This window comes from Leptonychotes weddellii, chromosome 9, assembly GCF_054177405.1.
Source record: "Leptonychotes weddellii isolate Sample4059 chromosome 9, ASM5417740v2, whole genome shotgun sequence".
In the NCBI taxonomy this organism is placed as follows: Eukaryota; Metazoa; Chordata; class Mammalia; order Carnivora; family Phocidae; genus Leptonychotes; species Leptonychotes weddellii.
In genome coordinates this window covers 93,624,850-93,642,862 of record NC_138377.1, presented here as the reverse complement: position 1 = coordinate 93,642,862, position 18,013 = coordinate 93,624,850, and the positions used below count along the sequence as shown (strand labels likewise).

General features: G+C 41.2%; 1 long non-coding RNA gene and 1 other non-coding gene across 4 annotated transcripts in view; both read right to left on the bottom strand.

The window, feature by feature from the left end:
* Nucleotides 1–9,318, bottom strand: part of LOC145723540 (uncharacterized) — a 29,131-nt gene extending 19,813 nt beyond the window's left edge. For all 3 annotated transcript variants that reach the window (XR_014148679.1, XR_014148678.1, XR_014148680.1), the window contains exons 1-2: nt 8,630–9,318; nt 1,929–2,046 (exon numbers count right to left, since the gene is read on the bottom strand). This is a non-coding gene — a long non-coding RNA (uncharacterized LOC145723540). The remainder of the gene's footprint in view (nt 1–1,928; nt 2,047–8,629) is intronic.
* Nucleotides 9,319–10,271: 953 nt separating this feature from the next.
* LOC115939656 (U5 spliceosomal RNA) lies at nt 10,272–10,387 on the bottom strand. Its single transcript, XR_004074434.2, has one exon. It is a non-coding gene; the product is annotated as a U5 spliceosomal RNA (small nuclear RNA).
* Between the last annotated feature and the right edge of the window lie 7,626 nt (nt 10,388–18,013).

Below are 18,013 nucleotides of genomic sequence, written 5' to 3'. Positions count from 1 at the left end.
CCCCTTTTTTTTGTTTAAAGGTTTTATTTATTTGAGAAAGAGAGAAAGAGAAATCACGAGCAGGGGGAAGGGTGGGGTGGGGAGGAGCAGATTCCCTGCTGAGCAGGGAGCTCGATGTGGGACTTGATCCCAGAACCCTGGGATCATGCCCTGAGCCAAAGGCAGAGGCTTAACCGACTGAGCCACCTAGGCACCCGAGCATGCAGCTCTTGATCTTGGGGTTGTAAGTTTGAGCCCTACATTGGGTGTAGAGATTACTTAAAAATAAACATCTTTAATAAATAAATAATAAAATAAAATTAGGAAGAACAAATTTGGGGCATCTAACTGGCTCAGCTGGAAGAGTGTGCCTCTTGATCTTGGGGTCAAGAGATTACATTAAAAAAAAAAATGTCCAGGACTAGATGGCTTCACAAGCAAATTCTACCAAACATTTAAAGAATTAGGGACACCTGAGTGGCTCAGTTATTAAGCGTCTACCTTCGGCTCAGGTCATGACCCCAGGGTCCTGGGATCGAGTCCCTCATCGGGCTCCTTCCCCAGTGGGGAGCCTGCTTCTCCCTCTGCCTGCAGCTCTCTCTGCTTGTGCTCTCCCTCTCTCTGGCAAATAAATAAATAAAATATTTCTAAAAAATAAAGAAGAATACCTATTCTCAAACTACTCCAAAATATAGAAAAGGAAGGAAAACTTCCAAATTCATTCTATGAGGCCAGCATGACCCTGATACCAAAATCAGATAAAGATATCTCTGATGAACATAGATGCAAAAATCCTCAACAAAATACTAGCAAACTGAATCCAACAATACATTAAAAAATCATTCACCATGATCAAGCGCAATTTATTCTTGGGTTGCAAGGGTGGTTCAATATTCGCAAATCAATCAACGTAATACATCACATCAATAACAGAAAGGATAAAACTGATGATCATTTCATGGCACATGGGTGGCTCAGTTGGTTAAGTGTCCGACTCTTGATTTCAGCTTAGGTCATGATCTCGGGGTTGTGAGACTGAGTCCTATATCGGACTCTGTGCTCAGGGAGGCGTCTGCTTCTCTCCCTCTGCCCCACCCCCCACTCATGTACACACGGTCTCTCTTTCTCTAAAATAAATATATCTTTAAAAAAAAAAAGAACTATATGATCATTTCAATAGATGCAGAAAAAATATCTGACAAAGTACAACATCCATTCATGGTAAAAACCCTCAACAAAGTAGATTTAGAGTGAACATACATCAACATAATAAAGGCTATATATGAAAAACCCACAGTTAACATCATTCTAAATGGGGAAAAACAGAGCTTTTCCTCTATGGTCAGGAACAAGACAGGGATGTCCACTCTCACCACTTTTATTCAACATAGTACTGGAAATCCTAGCCACAGCAATCAGACAACAAAAAGTAATAATAGGTATCTAAATCGGGAGGAAGAAGTAAAATTTTCACTATTTGCAGATGACATGATACTCTATATAGAAAACCCAAAGGACTCCACGAAAAAACTGCTAGAACTGATAAACAAATTCAGTAAAGTCGCAGAATACAAAATCAATGTACAGAAATCTGCTGCATTCCTCTCTTTTTTAAAGATTTACTTATTTATTTCAGAGAGAGACAGAGCGCACAGTGGGAAGGGGAAAGGAAGAGTGAGAGAGAAACTCAAGCAGACTCCACGCTGAATGCAGAACCCAACTTTGGGCTCGATCTCATGACCCTGAGATCAGACCTGAGTTGAAACTAATGCCCAACCGACTGCACCACCCGGGAACCCCTCTCTTGCATTTCTATACACTAATAACAAAGCAGCAGAAAGAGAAATTAAGGAATCAATCCCATTTACAATTGCACCAAAAATAATAAGATAGTTAGTCCTCCTTCCCCCAACATGGAGCAGTCAGTTAACATCACTGACTGAACTTACCACAGCTAGAGATGCTCAAGAACGAGCTGAACCAGGAAGTGGAGTTCTTGTTCATGTCCACTGCCCAGGTCAAGGGGTACAGACCAAGTATGTGGAAGCCAGAGACCGTCTGAATGTGCTGAAGAACAAGGGGAAATAATTAGTCATCCTACTGCCAAGGCCTGAGAGCTTGTTCTCTCTCTCTAATAAATAAATAAATCTTTAAAAAAATTTAAAAACCCTAGGAATAAACCTAACCAAAGAGGTGAAAGACCTGTACTCTGAAAACTGGAAAACACTGATGAAAGACATTGAAGACGACCCAAAAAAATGGAAAGACATTCCATGCTTATGGATTGGAAGAAGAAATATTAAAATGTCCACACTACCCAAAGCAATCTGTACATTTAATGCAATCCCTTTCAAAATACCAACAGCATTTTTCACAAAACTAGAACAAACAAACCTAAATTTGTTTGGAACCACAAAAGACCCTCAATAGCCAAAGCCACCTTGAAAAAAAAAAAAAGCAAAGCTAGCGGCATCACAATTCCAGACTTCAAGTTATATTACAAAGCTGCAGTGATCAAAACAGTATGGTACTAGCACAAAAATAGAAAGATCTATAGAACAGAATAGAACCCAGAAATGAACCCACAGTTATATGGTCAATTAAGCTTAGACAAAGTAGGAAAGAATATCCAAAGGGAAAAAGACAGTCTCTTCAACAAATGGTGCTGGGAAAACTGGACAGCCACATGCAGAAGAATGAAACTGGACTACTCTCTTTCACCATACACAGAATAGATTCAACATGGATTAAAGACCTAAATGTGAGACTTGAAACCATAAAAGTTCTTGAAGAAAGCATATGCAGTAATTTCTCTGATATCAGCTGCAGCAACTTTTTTCTAGATATGTCTCCTGAGGCGAGGGAAACAAAAGCAAAAATAATCTATCAGAACTACATCAAAATAAAAAGCTTCTGCACAGCAAAGGAAACACTCAACAAAACTGAAAGGCAACCTACTGAATGGGAGACGGTATTTGCAAATGACATATCTGATAAAGGGTTAGTATCCAAAATATATAAAGGACCTATAAAACTCAACACCCAGGGTGCCTGGATGGCTCAGTCAGTTAAGCTTCTGCCTTCGGCTCAGGTCATGATCCCAGGGTCTTGGGATGGAGCCCCGCGTGGGGCTTCCTGCTCAGCAGTGAGTCTGCTTCTCCCTCTGCCCCTCCCCCTGCTAATGTGCTCTCACTCTCTCTCTCAAATAAATAAAATCTTAAAAAAAAAACTCAACACCCAAAAAACAAATAATCCAATTTAAAAATGGGCAGATGAACAGACACTTCTCCATAGATATCCAGATGGCCAACAGACATATGAAAAAATGCTCAACATCAGTCGTCATCAGGGAAATGCAAATCAAAACTACAATGAAAGATCACCTCATACCCGTCAGAATGGCTAAAATCAACAACATAAAAAACAACAGGTGCTGGAGAGGATGTGGAGAAAGGGGAACCAATTACCCTAGGTATTTACCCAAAGAACACAAAAATACTAGTTCAAAGGGATACACACACCCTTATGTTTATGGCAGCATTATTTACAATAGCCAAATTACGGAAATAGCCCAAGTGTCCGTGGACTGATGAATGGATAAAGAAGATGTGGTGTGTAGACACACACACACACACAGAAATATTACTCAGCCATAAAAAAGAATGAAATCTTGCCATTTGCAATGACATGGAAGGAGCTAGAGAGTATTATGCTAAGTGAAATAAGTCAGAAAAAGACAAATACCATATGATTTCACTCATGTGGAATTTAAGAAACAAATGAGCAAAGAAAAATGAAAAGACAGTGAGAGAAAGGCAAGCCAAGAAACAAACTCTTAACTATACAGAACTGATGGTTCCCAGGGGAGGTGAGGGCGGGTGGGGGGCTGGGTTAAGTAGGTGATGGGGACTAAGGAGTACACTTGTGATGAGCACGGGGGATATATGGAAGTGTTGAATCACTATTTGTACAGCTGAAACTAATATTACACTGTATGTTAACTGGAATTTTTTTTTTAAAGATTATTTATTTTAGAGTGAGAGAGGGAGTAGATGAGCAGGGGGAGGGGCAAAGGGAGAGGGAGAGAATCTCAGGCAGACTCCCCCACTGAGCTTGGAGCCTGATGACGTGGGGCTCGATCCCAGGACCCTGAGATCATGACCTGAGCCAAAACCAAGAGTCAGATGTTCAACCAACTGAGCCACCCAAGTGCCCCAACTAACTGGAATTTAAATGCCCCGAATCAATATTTCCTAATACATGGCTGAATACATCTATTAAAAGAGAGAGAGAGAGAGAAAGGATCAGAAAGTCCCCCGCGTCCCTGCAGGAGGTAAAATACCCTTGAGGAAATGAAGAGGCTACTCTATTGACAGGGAAGGGGCTCCCCTAGACAATAATCCCAATGTCCTGGAAAGGGGAGTGTAATTTGAATTCCTTTGTGTTCTGGAGACCCTCCGGGGCTGCCCTTAGAAAGGCTGGATGGGAAAGAGATCCTGTAGGGGGCCTCGGAAAGAAGAGGCAGCCAGCGCTCCCTGGGATCCCCGGCGGTCCTGGGCTGTGAGGGGACTTGCCCCCCAACGGGGCCGATTCAGACACTGAGGAAACAGAAGTGAGTGCCTGGGCTGGCTTTCTCAGCTCTGTGTTAGGCTGAGCACAAGGGAGGGATCCCTTCACCCTCTGAAGACCCAAAGTGAGGCGTCATCACTAACCGGAGGGCCCCGTCCTTGGCATCCTTGAGGTGCTGTTTGCACAGTGACATGGTGTAGCCAGAGCAGCATCCACAATCCTGGCTGCAGGGACTGGCTGGACGATGGGACTTCTTCCGTGTTGCCTCCGGCCTCCAGTATGGAGTAGATGCTGGGGTGTGTGTGTATAGCAGGTGATGTGTATAGCGGGTTCCATGTCATGACCCGAGCCAAAATCAAGAGTCAGATGCTTGGGGCGCCTGGGTGACTCAGTCGTTAAGCGTCTGCCTTCGGCTCAGGTCATGATCCCAGGATCCTGGGATCGAGCCCCAATTCGGGCTCCCTGCTCAGCGGGAAGCCTGCTTCTCCCTCTCCCACTCCCCCTGCTTGTGTTCCCTCTCTTGCTTTGTCTCTCCCTGTCAAATAAATAAATAAAATCTAAAAAAAAAAAAAAAGAGTCCGATGCTTAACCGACTGAGCCACCCAGGTGCCCCCAAAATGAATTTTTAAGTCACCTTGTTGAATGCCACAAGAATTCCTCTTGGGGGCGCCTGGGTGGCTCAGTCATCAAGCGGCTGCCTTCGCCTCGGGTCATGATCCCGAGGTCCTGGGATAGAGCCCCACATCCAGCGTCCGGCTCCCTGCTTAGCGGGAAGCCTGCTTCTCCCTCTCCCGCTCCCTCCCCCTGCTTGTGTTCCCTCTCTCCCTGTGTCTCTCTCTGTCAAGTAAATAAAATCTTAAAAAAAAAAAAAAAAAAGAATTCCTCTTGAGACAAGAGAAAAACTACCAAAAAAGTATAGAAGAGTATATTGAAGATATAACCAGAAAATAGTGGGGGGACAAAAGACACACTAGAGAGGATCATCAAACTCCACCTTTGGTTCTTTGGGAAAAAAACTAATAAAATTGACAACTTCTGACAAGATTTATAAGGTCAAGAAAAGAGAAGACATAAATAAATAATACTGAGAATGAAAAAAAGGACATTGCAATAGAGCAGAGCCAAACGATAGAGAATATGAACTGTGTGCCAATAAATTTTAAAACTGCAGAAAATGTACATATTATACTATAAAACCTAGATATAACTTAGTCTGCTTCTCCCTCTGCTGCTCCCCATGCTTGTGTTCCTTCTCTCGCTATCTCTGTGTCAAATAAATAAATAAAATCTTAAAAAAAAAAAAACTTAGATACATAACTTAGGTATAGGTATATAACTTGTATATGTGTGTATATATATACACATATATACATACACATAACTTAAAACTGACTCATGAAGAAATAAAAAACCTGAATGTCACATAACAAAAAGAATCACTAGCAAAACATTAGAACTTGATGGCTTTGCTGGCAAACATTCAAGTAACACCTAGATCATTTGAGCCTGATACAAAACCTCTCAGAGGTTAAAAAAAAAAAAAAAAAAAAAGAGGGCGGGGGGAGAAAATAGTTTCCAGCTCATGTGAGGAGTTTCCACATCCTAGATAATAAAACAAGACCAGGAGAGAATAATAAAGTAATATTTTTACTGGCCAATCCCACTAGAGAAATTAAATATAAAAGTCTAATAACAATGTCAACAAACCGAGTCCAAGAATGTTTAAAAATACAATGTGATCAAGTTGGGTTTTTCAGTGGCTTGAGTGTGTGCCCCCCTAAAACTCCTTTGTTGAAACCCTAATCCCAGGGTGATGCTATAAGGAGGTGGGGCTTCTGGGAGGTAATTTGGTCATGGGGGTGGGGCACTCATAAATGGGATTAACGGCCTTATAAGAGGCCAGGGAGCTAGCTAGCTCTTTCTCCAACCATGTGAAGAAGATACAAAAAGCCAGCTGTCTGCAACCTGGGGGAGGGGCAGGGAGAGCAGCGGTCATTTGGCACCCTTATCTCAGAGTTTCAGCCTCTACAACTGTGAGAAAGAAATTTCTGTTGTTTGAGCCACCCAGTTTATGGTATTTTGTCTAAAACAGATTTATTCTAGAAATGCGAGACTGGCTCAACATTTGGAAATCTCTCAATACCATCCACCACATAAACAATCTAAAAGAAAAATCAATAAATTAAAAAAAAAAAAAGTGGGCCCTGCAGTTAAGCATCTGCCTTAGACTCTGGTCAGATCCCAGAGTCCCAGATCAAGCCCTAAGTCGGGCTCCCTGCTCAGCGGGGAGTCTGCTTCTCCCACTGCTCCTCCCCCTGCTCGTGCTCACTTGCTCTCAAATAAATAAAAAAGAAAAATCATATGATCATATCTTAATAGATTCAGTAAAAGTTCTTAGTCAACTGAAAATATAAGTAAACATCCTTTACCCCATAAAAGGTATATAATACCTACAAGACACATCAAACTCAGTGGAGAAGCATTTGAAAGCATTCTTTTAAAATCAGGCATCCGAAAAAATGGTCCACTTAACTCATTTCTACTTATTATATAATAAACATTGTATATGCTGACTGCTCAGTAAGAAAAAAATAAATCTAAATAGTAGAAAGAAAAGATCCCAGATAATGATTTTGTAAATAGAAAATTCAAAATAATCTACACACAACTTATTCGAGTTAATGAAAGAGTCAAGTAAGATTGCCAGATAGAAGATCCTATACAAGAGTCAACTACATTTTTTTTTTTAAGTAGTCTCTACCCTCAATGTGAGGCTTCAATTCAGGACCCTGAGATCACATGCTCTACCGACTGAGCCAGCCAGGCACCCCAAGAGTCAACTACATTTATCTACAAGAGCAATCAATGTACAGCTAGGAAATGTAACTTTAAAAATTAACAAAGGGTGTAAGATCTTTAGTAGACATCTTTTTTTAAAGATTTTATTTATTTGACAGAAAGAGAGAGCGAGCACAAGCAGGGTGAGAGGCAGGCAGAGGGAGAGGGAGAAGCAGATGCCCCATATCTGGGCATGGAGCAGGGAGCCCAACCTGGGGCTCGATCCCAGGACCCCGAGATCATGACCTGAGCCAAAGGCAGACGCTCAACCGACTGAGGCACCCAGGCGCCCCTCTTTAGTAGACATTTTTAACATTTTACTGAAAAATAATAAAGACTTAAAACGTGGAGAGACAAATCCTGTCCATTAACAAGTTGAAGATTCAATTCTCCGTAATTAATTTACAGGTTTAATACAGATCCAAAAGGGATTTTAAGGGAAATTGACAAGGCAATTTTAAGCATTTTTAAAGACCAAAGAATAGCCAAATTACCCATGAAAAGAAAACCAACTAGAAGAACTAAGCCTATATGATTTCAAGTTTTATCTTATTATAAACCCACAGCAATTAGGATGTATTAGGTATTGCAAGGAACAGAATAGAGCACCCACAATATTTATGGCATTGACTGTGGTGATGGTTTCATGGATGTGTATACTTAGCTCCAAACTCATCAAGTTGTATACATTATATAGTACAGCTTTTCGTATTCAATCATACTTCAATAGACTGGTTTAAGAAAAAAATAGAGAGCGGCGCCTGGGTGGCTCAGTCGTTAAGCATCTGCCTTCAGCTCAGGTCATGATCCCAGTGTCCTGGGATCCAGCCCCACATCAGGCTCCCTGCTCCGCCGGAAGCCCGCTTCTCCTTCTCCCACTCCCCCTACTTGCGTTCCCTTTCTCGCTGTCTCTCTCTGCCAAATAAAGAAATAAAATCTTAAAAAAAAAAATAGTGAGGGACAACTGTCAGTGGGGGGCGGGGAGTGGTGGATAAAAATTGATCCACACTTCACACTATGCACAAAAATTCAGTTCCAGAAGAATCAAGAACTTAAATACAAAAGACATAACTTTAAAAGAATTTCCTTAATAACCTGAGGTAGTGATTTAATAAACAAAACACACACAAAAGCACAAATCAGAATGAAGAAAAAAATCGATCTGACATTAAAATTAAGACCACTTCACCAAGACACACTGTAAGAAGAATGGAAAGGGAAGCTATAAACAGAAAGAAGTTACCTGCATCATATAACCAACAAAGAGTTACTATTTAAAATCTCTATAGGGGCGCCTGGGTGGTTCAGTCGGTGAAGTGTCAGACTCTTGGTTTCGGCTCGGTTGTGATCTCGGGGTTGTGGGACCAAGCCCTGCGTCAGGCTCTGCACTCAGCGTGAAATCAGTCAGCTTGAGGATTCTGCTTCTCACGCTCATGCGCGTGCTCCCTCTCTAAAATAGATAAATAAATCTTAAAAAAATAAAAGTCTCTAGAGTCTAGAGGTTGTGTTAAAAAAACCTCCCCAAATAACTAAGACAAAGATTCACAATATAAGAAAAAAAAAATGGGCAAAAGACACGTACAGGCATTTCAATGAAGGTAAACCATGATGGCCAAAAAAAATCTTTAAAAAGATATTCAACCTCAGAAGTAATTAGAGAATTAAAATACATTAAAACTACTGTCAGATATCATTTCATGACTACCAGATGGGCAAAAATTAAAGTCAGTGAACCAACAGCCAGTAAGGACGAGAAGCTATGGGAATACACAAATGCCATTGATGGAAATGGAAATGGGTACACTCACTCCTGGGACAAATTATTACATTTACCTGCCCTGACCCAGTGGTTCCATTCCACACTTTAGGAAAAGAAAGTCTTGCACACACATTGTGAGTAACATCATTCTAACAACCAAAATATAGGGAAAGAAACCAAACCTCCATGAAGAGAGAAGGATCTATAAACTGGTCTGTTCGGGCAATGTAATTAATACAAGACCCGTGCTGCCCGAATCTGTCATTAGTTTCACGTGCTGATTGAGTGCCTGAAGAGCAGCAAGGCCCACCTGAAATATATCAAGTGCAAGATACAAACTGGATTTAGAAGATTTAGCACCAAAAAAGATAATGCAAGCACTTTTAATCTTCTATATTGGTTTCACGTTGAAACAAAATCTTGGACTAAATAAAATCAACCTCATACGCTTTCCTTAATTATTTAACCAGCTTTAAAAAAAAAAACAAAAAACAACTTTAAATCCCCCTGCTTCTACTTGACTAGAGAGCAAGAGAGCCTTCCTTCTTATTTAACTGGCTTGTAAAACTTTAAACCCAGAAAGAAATCTTGCCATTTACAAACATGTGGATGGAACAGTATTAATGCTAAGCAAAATAAATCAAAGACAAATACCACATGATTTACCTCGTATGTGGAAGTTAAAAAACAACACAGATGAACATAGGGGAAAGGAAAGAAAAATAAGACAAAAACTGAGGAAAGCTTCACGTGCTTGACAAGTGAACCATAAGAAAGAAACGGCAAACACACGTAACCAAACAATCGAACTCCTCAGTTTCAAGTAAAGAAATAGTTCCAAAAAACTGAAAAAAGACACCGATATGTTACAAGAAACAGGCGAGAAAGAACGAAATAACGCGATGTACACCACATCTCCCTAAAAACATTCGAGGTGGGAAAACACGAACTCCAATTCTAAGTAAAGAAAAGCGAAAAAAAAAAACTAACCATGATTTTAAACATAGAAGATCCTATAACAGCAACGAAAACAACTCAATCACTCGGCGGACAGTTGTTATACTACTTATAGAAAGCGCGCACATACCTACTTCAAACATTTCATCTCTTTTTGAAAGAACAAACAAGCCCTGCAGAAACAAGGCCTCAAAAAATTGGGTTAAGACTCAGACTTGTTTCTCTCCACGGAAATCTTTAGTAAAAGGCGAAAGATTTATGCGATCTGAAGAGAAACCAGAGTGTAGCGTTTGAGGTTGTAACTCATACCTCGGTTGAAAAAAAACTCCTAGTTCACTGATGGTGTCTAATTAACCGCAAGACTCAGTACCTGAATAAAAACTTTTAGGTTATTTTCTAAGTAGAGACCTAACTGTAAGATGTATAAGTGGAGGAATTTTTAAGTTTTATTGTTTTAAACTTGTACCGACCGCAGTGCACTGTGGGTATGCAAATAATCAAGTCACCGCTCTGTCAGTTGGGAAAATAGGTTAGTGTTCACGCTGTACCTCGGCGTCACCGTCACGGGGCGAAGCAGAGGATTGGCTGACTGAGATCTAAACGCCCTATTGATAAGAGACTCGGGTTTTATGTTTTATATATTTGTACACCTGAGTTTGGTTTCTGTCGATTAAAGACTGCCATTAAATCGAATACGAGAAAATTAGCAAATGAGTGATTGATATAAAAATCAGGACAGTGGTTCCTCCCTTCAGTGGGGAGGGGTAAGGTTGGGAAGAGCACACAGGTTGTATTTTTTCGTAAGCTGCGTGGTAGGCACACGGGTGTTTTGTTTGTCCTGTTTTAACCGTGCACCTGCAGATTATACACTCTTCACCATTCTGCATTTTTGTCTGCCGTTTGAGAAAAATTCCTGCCAGGGTCCTGTTTAAAATTGGAGCCTGCGTGTTTGGCTTCAGGTTTCCTGCCCCACCTGCTGCTCTGAGAGATGAAATCTTGTATTCCAGTTTCAGATCCCGTGTCTCTTTATCCTATGCTTTTACTTTTTTTTTTTAAGTTTATTTATTTATTTTTTAAAGTAATCTCTACACCCATTGTGGGGCTTGAACTCATGAGCCCAAGATCAAGAGTCAGGTGCTTTTGGACTGAACCCGCCAGGCACCCCACCCTTATAGTATGCTTTTAAAATGTGCTGTTCTGTATGTATTGTTCTTTAATGTGCTTTTTGATTCTGGTTAGTAAAGGAAACAAACCTGAGAAAAATAAAACAAAACAAAATCAGAGAGGGAGACAAACCATAAGAGACTCTTTTTTTTTTTTAAGATTTTATTTATTTATTTGAGAGAGAGAATGAGATAGAGAGAGCATGAGAGGGGAGATGGTCAGAGGGAGAAGCAGACTCCCAGCTGAGCGGGAGCCCGGTGCAGGACTCGATCCCGGGACTTCAGGATCATGACCTGAGCCGAAGGCAGTCGCTTAACCAACTGAGCCACCCAGGCGCCCCAAGAGACTCTTAATCATAGGAAATAAACTGAGGGTTGCTGGAGGGGAGGGTGGGGTGAGGGGGTAGCTGGGTGATGGGCATTAAGGAGGGCACTGGATGGAATGAGCACTGGGTGTTACATACATGATGAATCACTGAACTCTACCTCTGAAACTAATAAGACACTGTATGTTAATTAATTGAATTTAAATTTTTTAAAAAAGAACCCCCCCCAAGAAAAAAATAAAATAAAATGTGCCATTCTTTCCTCTGTGGCGCTCAGTTACTAGATCCGACCCGCCTACAAGGGTTCCCTAACTATTGTATCAAAGTATCAAATTAGAGAAAGGAAACAACCTTGAGAAAGGAAATTACAGTTCTTTTTTTTTCTAGCTGATTATATATATAAATATTTTCCTTCCCAACTTTGACACCTTCTTTTTTTTTTTTTTTTATTTGACAGAGAGAGGGAACACAAGCAGGGGGAGTGGAAGAGGGAGAAGCAGGCTGCCCGCGCAGCAGAGAGCCCCATGTGGGGCTCGATCCCAGGACCCTGAGATCATGACCTGAGCCGAAGGCAGGCGCTTAATGACTGAGCCACCCAGGCGCCCCTGACACTGTCTTTAAATTGGCACTTTTCCCCCGACTTTGCTGGTTCCTTTGCTCATAACTAGTCAATCATATGTAACATGTATTTTAAATTTTACATTTTAATTATTTTAAAAGTCTATTACAGGGGCGCCTGGGTGGCTCAGTCAGTTAAGCGTCTGCCTTTGGCTCGGGTCATGATCTCTGGTTCCTGGGATGGAGCCCCGCATCAGGCTCCCTGCTGGGCGGGGAGCCTGCTTCTCCCTCTCCCTCTGCCCCTCCTCCCTCCTTGTGCTCTCCCTCTTTCTCTCTGTCAAATAAACACAATCTTAAGAAAATAATAAAAAAATAAAATAAATAAAAAGTCTTACATTTTAAAAACAGCTTTACTGGATATGATTCACTTGCCATGCAATTCACCCATTTAAAGTGTATAATTCAATGGTTTTTAGTATATTTGGAGTTGTGCAATCATCACCATTATCTAATTTTAGAACATTTTTGTCACCTCAAAGAGAAACTCTACCCATTAGCAGTTATTCCTCCCCACACACACATACACACACAAACACTCCCTGTTCCCCAGCCTCTGGCAACCACTAATCTACTTTCTATCTCTAAAGTGCCTGTTCTGGATATTTCATATAAATGGAAGCAGACAACCTGTGGCCCCTTGTGACTGCCTGCTTTCACTTAGAGTAACGTCTGCTGGGTTCATCCATGCACACATTTGTTTTGATACTTTTTTTAATTTTTTATTTTTTAATTTTTTGACAGAGAGAGAGCAAGAGAGGGAACACAAGCAGGGGGAGTGGGGGAGGGAGAAGCAGGCTTCCCGCTGAGCAGGAAGCCTGACTTGGGGCTCAATCCCAGGACCCTGGGATCATGACCTGAGCCGAAGGCAGATGCTTAACGACTGAGCCACCCAGGTGCCCCCATTTTGATGCTTTTTGCATGCTTTTTGTATTTCACAACGTAATGGGAAGTTAGAGATCCACGAACATGCAAAGTTCCCACCCTACGGTAATAGCTATGCTCACAGGCGTTGTCCAGGGATTCAGGCACTAATGGACAGGAAAGGAGCAATTCTGAAGGCTTTGAAGAGTGTTTCCTTGCTCCTAAGCTTTAGAGGACATTCACCTTCTGGACTTTTCTCTGCTTCATTATGGAAGGGTCCTGTGCAGCTTTCACTGGTTAGAGAACCGCAAGGAAAGTTAACTCATGCAGCTCCCAGGGCTTCTGAATCCAAAGCGTGAACCCATGTCTGATTGCAAAAGGAGTTTCAATTTCATTGTTTATGATGTGGCTGGCACTTCCATTCCTGGCAACAATTCATACTGATATTTAATACAAGATATAACCTGAGAAACAAAAAAATAAAGATCATAAAAACCTTTAATTGGAATTTTTTATTGAAATTTTGATTCTTGCCTTCTTTCTGACTCTAAAGGGAAAATTTACAACACTTTGTTTACATGTGGCGTTTTGGTTGGTATTCTTCATTAGATTGGGCAGATTCCCTTCTAGTATGTTCGGATTAATATATATGTATGTATGTATAATGAATGAGTATTCGAATTTATTACTTTTTTCTGCATTCATGGGATTATTGTTAAATGGTTTTGCTCCAATCTCTTCCAGGGGAGATCTGCATCAAGAGATTGTTAAATCATCCTTGCGTATTCTTGTAGATTGTTCTCTGGTTCCTATTTGTTGTGGTCAGATCCCAGGCGCCACAGCTGCAAGTGGCAGGTCCGAGCATAGGAGCAACACCTAACCGTTACAGATTGTGCAGTGGAGAGAGACTCTCCTGTGGAAGTTGGATTAAACCTCTAGGTCTCAGCTCTTGTCCCCAGATTTACCTTCTTTCCAGGACTCCTTGCTCATTTTTGCTGCAGCCTCTCTACTGGCCACAAAGGGGCGCTGCTTCTCTTTAGTGCTCAGTTCCTGCCGCAAGGCCCACCTGTTAAAGGTCAGGGAGTCCAACGTTTTGCTCTTATAGCTCCTAAAAGAAGTTTGAAAATACATATTCCTTGTGCACACTTTAAAGATCATATGTATAGTTTCCATAAGATAACTTACAATATCATACATTTAAATAGATGCAAAGGATGGATATTTTGTGCATTGTAAATATTGATACTCTAAACTGTTATATCACTTTAAAATGTAGTCAATGGAAGATAAATGCCCAAGAGATTTGATAACTACCATCATAATTTTTTTTTTTAAGATTTATTTTCATATTTGAGAGAGAGGGAGCACACATGAGCGGGAGGGGCAGAGGAAGAGGGAAAGAGAATCTCAAGCGGACTCCGCACTGAGTGCGGAGCCCAACATGGCTCGATCCCACAGCCCCAAGATCTTGACCGGAGCCGAAACCAAGAGTCGGTCGCCCAACCAACTGTGCTACCCAGGGGTCCCCTATTTTAAAAAATTAAATATTTTTTAATTTAAAAAACTTGAAAAATTGTTTGTTTAACTAATTCCTTTCTCTTCTCAAACTTTTTTCTACTTCCATTTCACCAAGAATTTAATACAAATATTTTTATACCTGAAAGTGTTTTATTGATAACTCAATCATATTTCACTATGACAAAATAACTACATTAGTTGAATTTCAAAACATTTTCCACATTGGGGCGCCTGGGTGGCTCCGTCGTTAAGTGTCTGCCTTTGGCTCAGGTCATGATCCCAGGATTCTGGGATCCAGCCCCGCATCGGGCTCCCTGCTCGGTGGGAAGCCTGCTTCTCCCTCTCCCACTCCCCTTGCTTGTGTTCCCTCTCTCAGTGTCTCTCTCTGTCAAATAAATAAATAAAATCTTAAAAAAAAATAAAATAAAATGTTTTCCACATTGGACTTAAAATTCTATGCATTAATGTTTTCCTTCCGGATTAATTTATTATTGCAATTATTAGTACTACATACTTGATCCATACAACATAAACATACTACAAATTTTGATAATTATTCAACATAAAGGTGTCATCTTATTGGAAATACATTTCTTAATTAAATGGATGCATGTTACTTATTGCCAGAAAAGACAGGGTATCTTTCCAATGCTTTTTTTTTTTCTTTTTTATAGCTGTAACCTAAGAAATCTTGTTCCCATAAGTCAGTGGATGGAAGGAGTTTCAACGGTGTCACTCACTACCACATAATGAACTATTAGTGACAAATTAACTCCTTAAATTTTGTTGGAAGAAAAGATTTGGAAATCTTTTAATTTGCAAAAGAATTTTTAAAAATATATGGGGTACCTGGATGGCTCAGTCGTTAAGCATCTGCCTTCGGCTCAGGTCATGATCCCACGGTCCTGGGATCAAGCCCCACATCAGGGCTCCCTGCTCAGCAGGAAGCCTGCTTCTCTCTCTCTCACTCCCCCTACTTGTGTTCCCTCTCTCGCTGTGTCCCTCTCTGTCAAATAAATAAATAAAATCTTTAAAAAAAAAAAAAGAATTTTTAAAAATATTCAAAAGAATTTGTTGTCCAGATTCATTTCCTTCCTCCAAATTGTGTAAATATTTCAAATTGACATTTATTGGGAACCCTGAAAGTTTTTACATCCTCCAGCATTGCACCTTGGTAAAGTTAGGGTGGATGACAGAAAAATGTTTACTTTGTGAGGTGGGAGAAGGGCAATTAAGTGAAAAGGAGGCAGGAAAGGGGTCTATCGTAGATGTCCTAAAGTCACTCACCCTGGCCACCTCTCTTTTAAGCCCCAGCCTAGCCCAGCTGCCTTGTGGAAGTGAGGTGGTTTAGTGACTCCTGCCTTGGGGCGTAGATGTTGGGAGCTTCTTGACCTAGGGTAGCAATGAGGGAAAGAGAATCTCAAGCGGACTCCGCACTGAGTGCGGAGCCCAACATGGCTCGATCCCACAGCCCCAAGATCTTGACCGGAGCCGAAACCAAGAGTCGGTCGCCCAACCAACTGTGCTACCCAGGGGTCCCCTATTTTTAAAAATTTAAAAAATTAAATATTTTTTAATTTAAAAAACTTGAAAAATTGTTTGTTTACCTAATTCCTTTCTCTTCTCAAACTTGAGTATGTTCTGCGCCGTCCAAAATGGCAGCCACTACTCCCATGTGACTGTTGAGCGCTTGAAATGTGACTAGTAAGTCTGAGGAACTGAATTTTAAATTTTATTTAGTTAATTAAATGTAAATCGCCAACATGGCTACTGGCTTCCATATTGGACAGTGCAGAGCTAGGGATTCAGCAAGTCCTAGGCTTAGGTTTTCCACTTGATCAATGGACTGAACTGTTGAGAGGAGATGGTAATCCAGTCCTTTTTCTTCTGTAGTTAGGTCAAAGCCTCCATCATCCATAGCCCCCACTCCCATCACCTCCTCCTGCTCCATACTCCAGTACAGAGTACCCCAAAGGCAAATCTGGAGACATCTGAGAGCAAAATCTTAAAGCAATGTGAAGAATTCTTGGGACTGAAAGGCAGGATGGATGGTATTCCCAGATTCACCCCTCTGACTTTGTGACCTGCACCATTCTGAGTATCCATTTCCTCTGGGTTTAAATGAATCTTTTGTCCTGGCTGTCAGCCTTTGGAGGGAAATATCCCAAGAAGGAGACAGTGGGCAGGAGTTATTGCCCAAGGAGAGACAAGCAAGCTGAGCCTACAAGGTCAGGAGAAAAGCAGTCCAGGTGCTTTGGGTCCATGGATGGTCAAGAGAGCACAGAGTGGCTTCCAACATGGAGTGGTTATGAGGATGTAACTCAGAGGTGAAGGTGGCTGTGATGGTTTTTTTGTTTTGTTTTGTTTTTCTTTTTTTAAAGATTTTTATTTATTTGTGTGAGAGAGAGTGAACGCACAAGCAGGGGGAGCAGCAGGCAGAGGGAGAGGGTGAAGCAGGCTCCCCGCTGAGCAAGGACCCCGATATGGGACTCCATCCCAGGACCCTGGGATCATGACCTGAGCTAAACGCAGAGAGGCTTAACTGACTGAGCCACCCAGGCGCCCCTGTGATGGTTCATTTTGTATTTCAGCTTGATGGACTAAGGGATACCCAGATAGTTGGTAAACACTATTTCTGTGTGTGTCTGGAAGAGATTAGCATTTGAATTAGCAGAGTGAGTAAAGATCACCCTCCTCATTGTTGCGGGCATCATCCAATGCACACAGAGTCGAAACAGAAAACAAAAAGGCAGAGGAAGAGCAAATTTGCTCTCTGTGCTTAAGCTGGGAGACACATTTTCTACTGTTCTTGGTCTTTGGCACTCCTGGTTCTTGGGCCTTGGACCCAGACTTACAGCACTGGCTCCTTTCCTTTTCAGTTTTGCCAGTTTGAACTGGGACTACACCACCAGCTTTTCTGGGCCTCCAACTTGAAGACAGCAGATCCTAAGATCTCTTTTCGCCTCCTCCATTGTGCGAGCCAGTTCCTCATAATAAATCTTTGTTTCTCTATATACTCTACTAGTTGGGGTTGGATTACCACCGAAAGTCAGGTTTAGTGTCTGACTTCGTGGGCTAGAGAAGATACTGTACTGAGATTACTGACAAGCTCGAGTCCTTGACCCCACCCACAAGGGGTGTGGTATGCGCACTGCATATTCAGAACCCCTTAGATGCAGAAAAGTTACTGACTTCTCACAAAACGTACCATGAAACTCTAAAAAAAAAAAAAAAATTATGCTAAGCAAAAAAATAGAGTAGAACAAAGCACACTAACTCCACGTACCGGCTTACAAAAAGAAGCAACTAAAAATTTTTATTCTACTTCAATAACACTGACAAGAGTAAAAAACATACGGTATAAAACACGTAACTCTGCGCGCTAACTGCGAAAAAAACCACCACATTTCAAGAACATCACATTG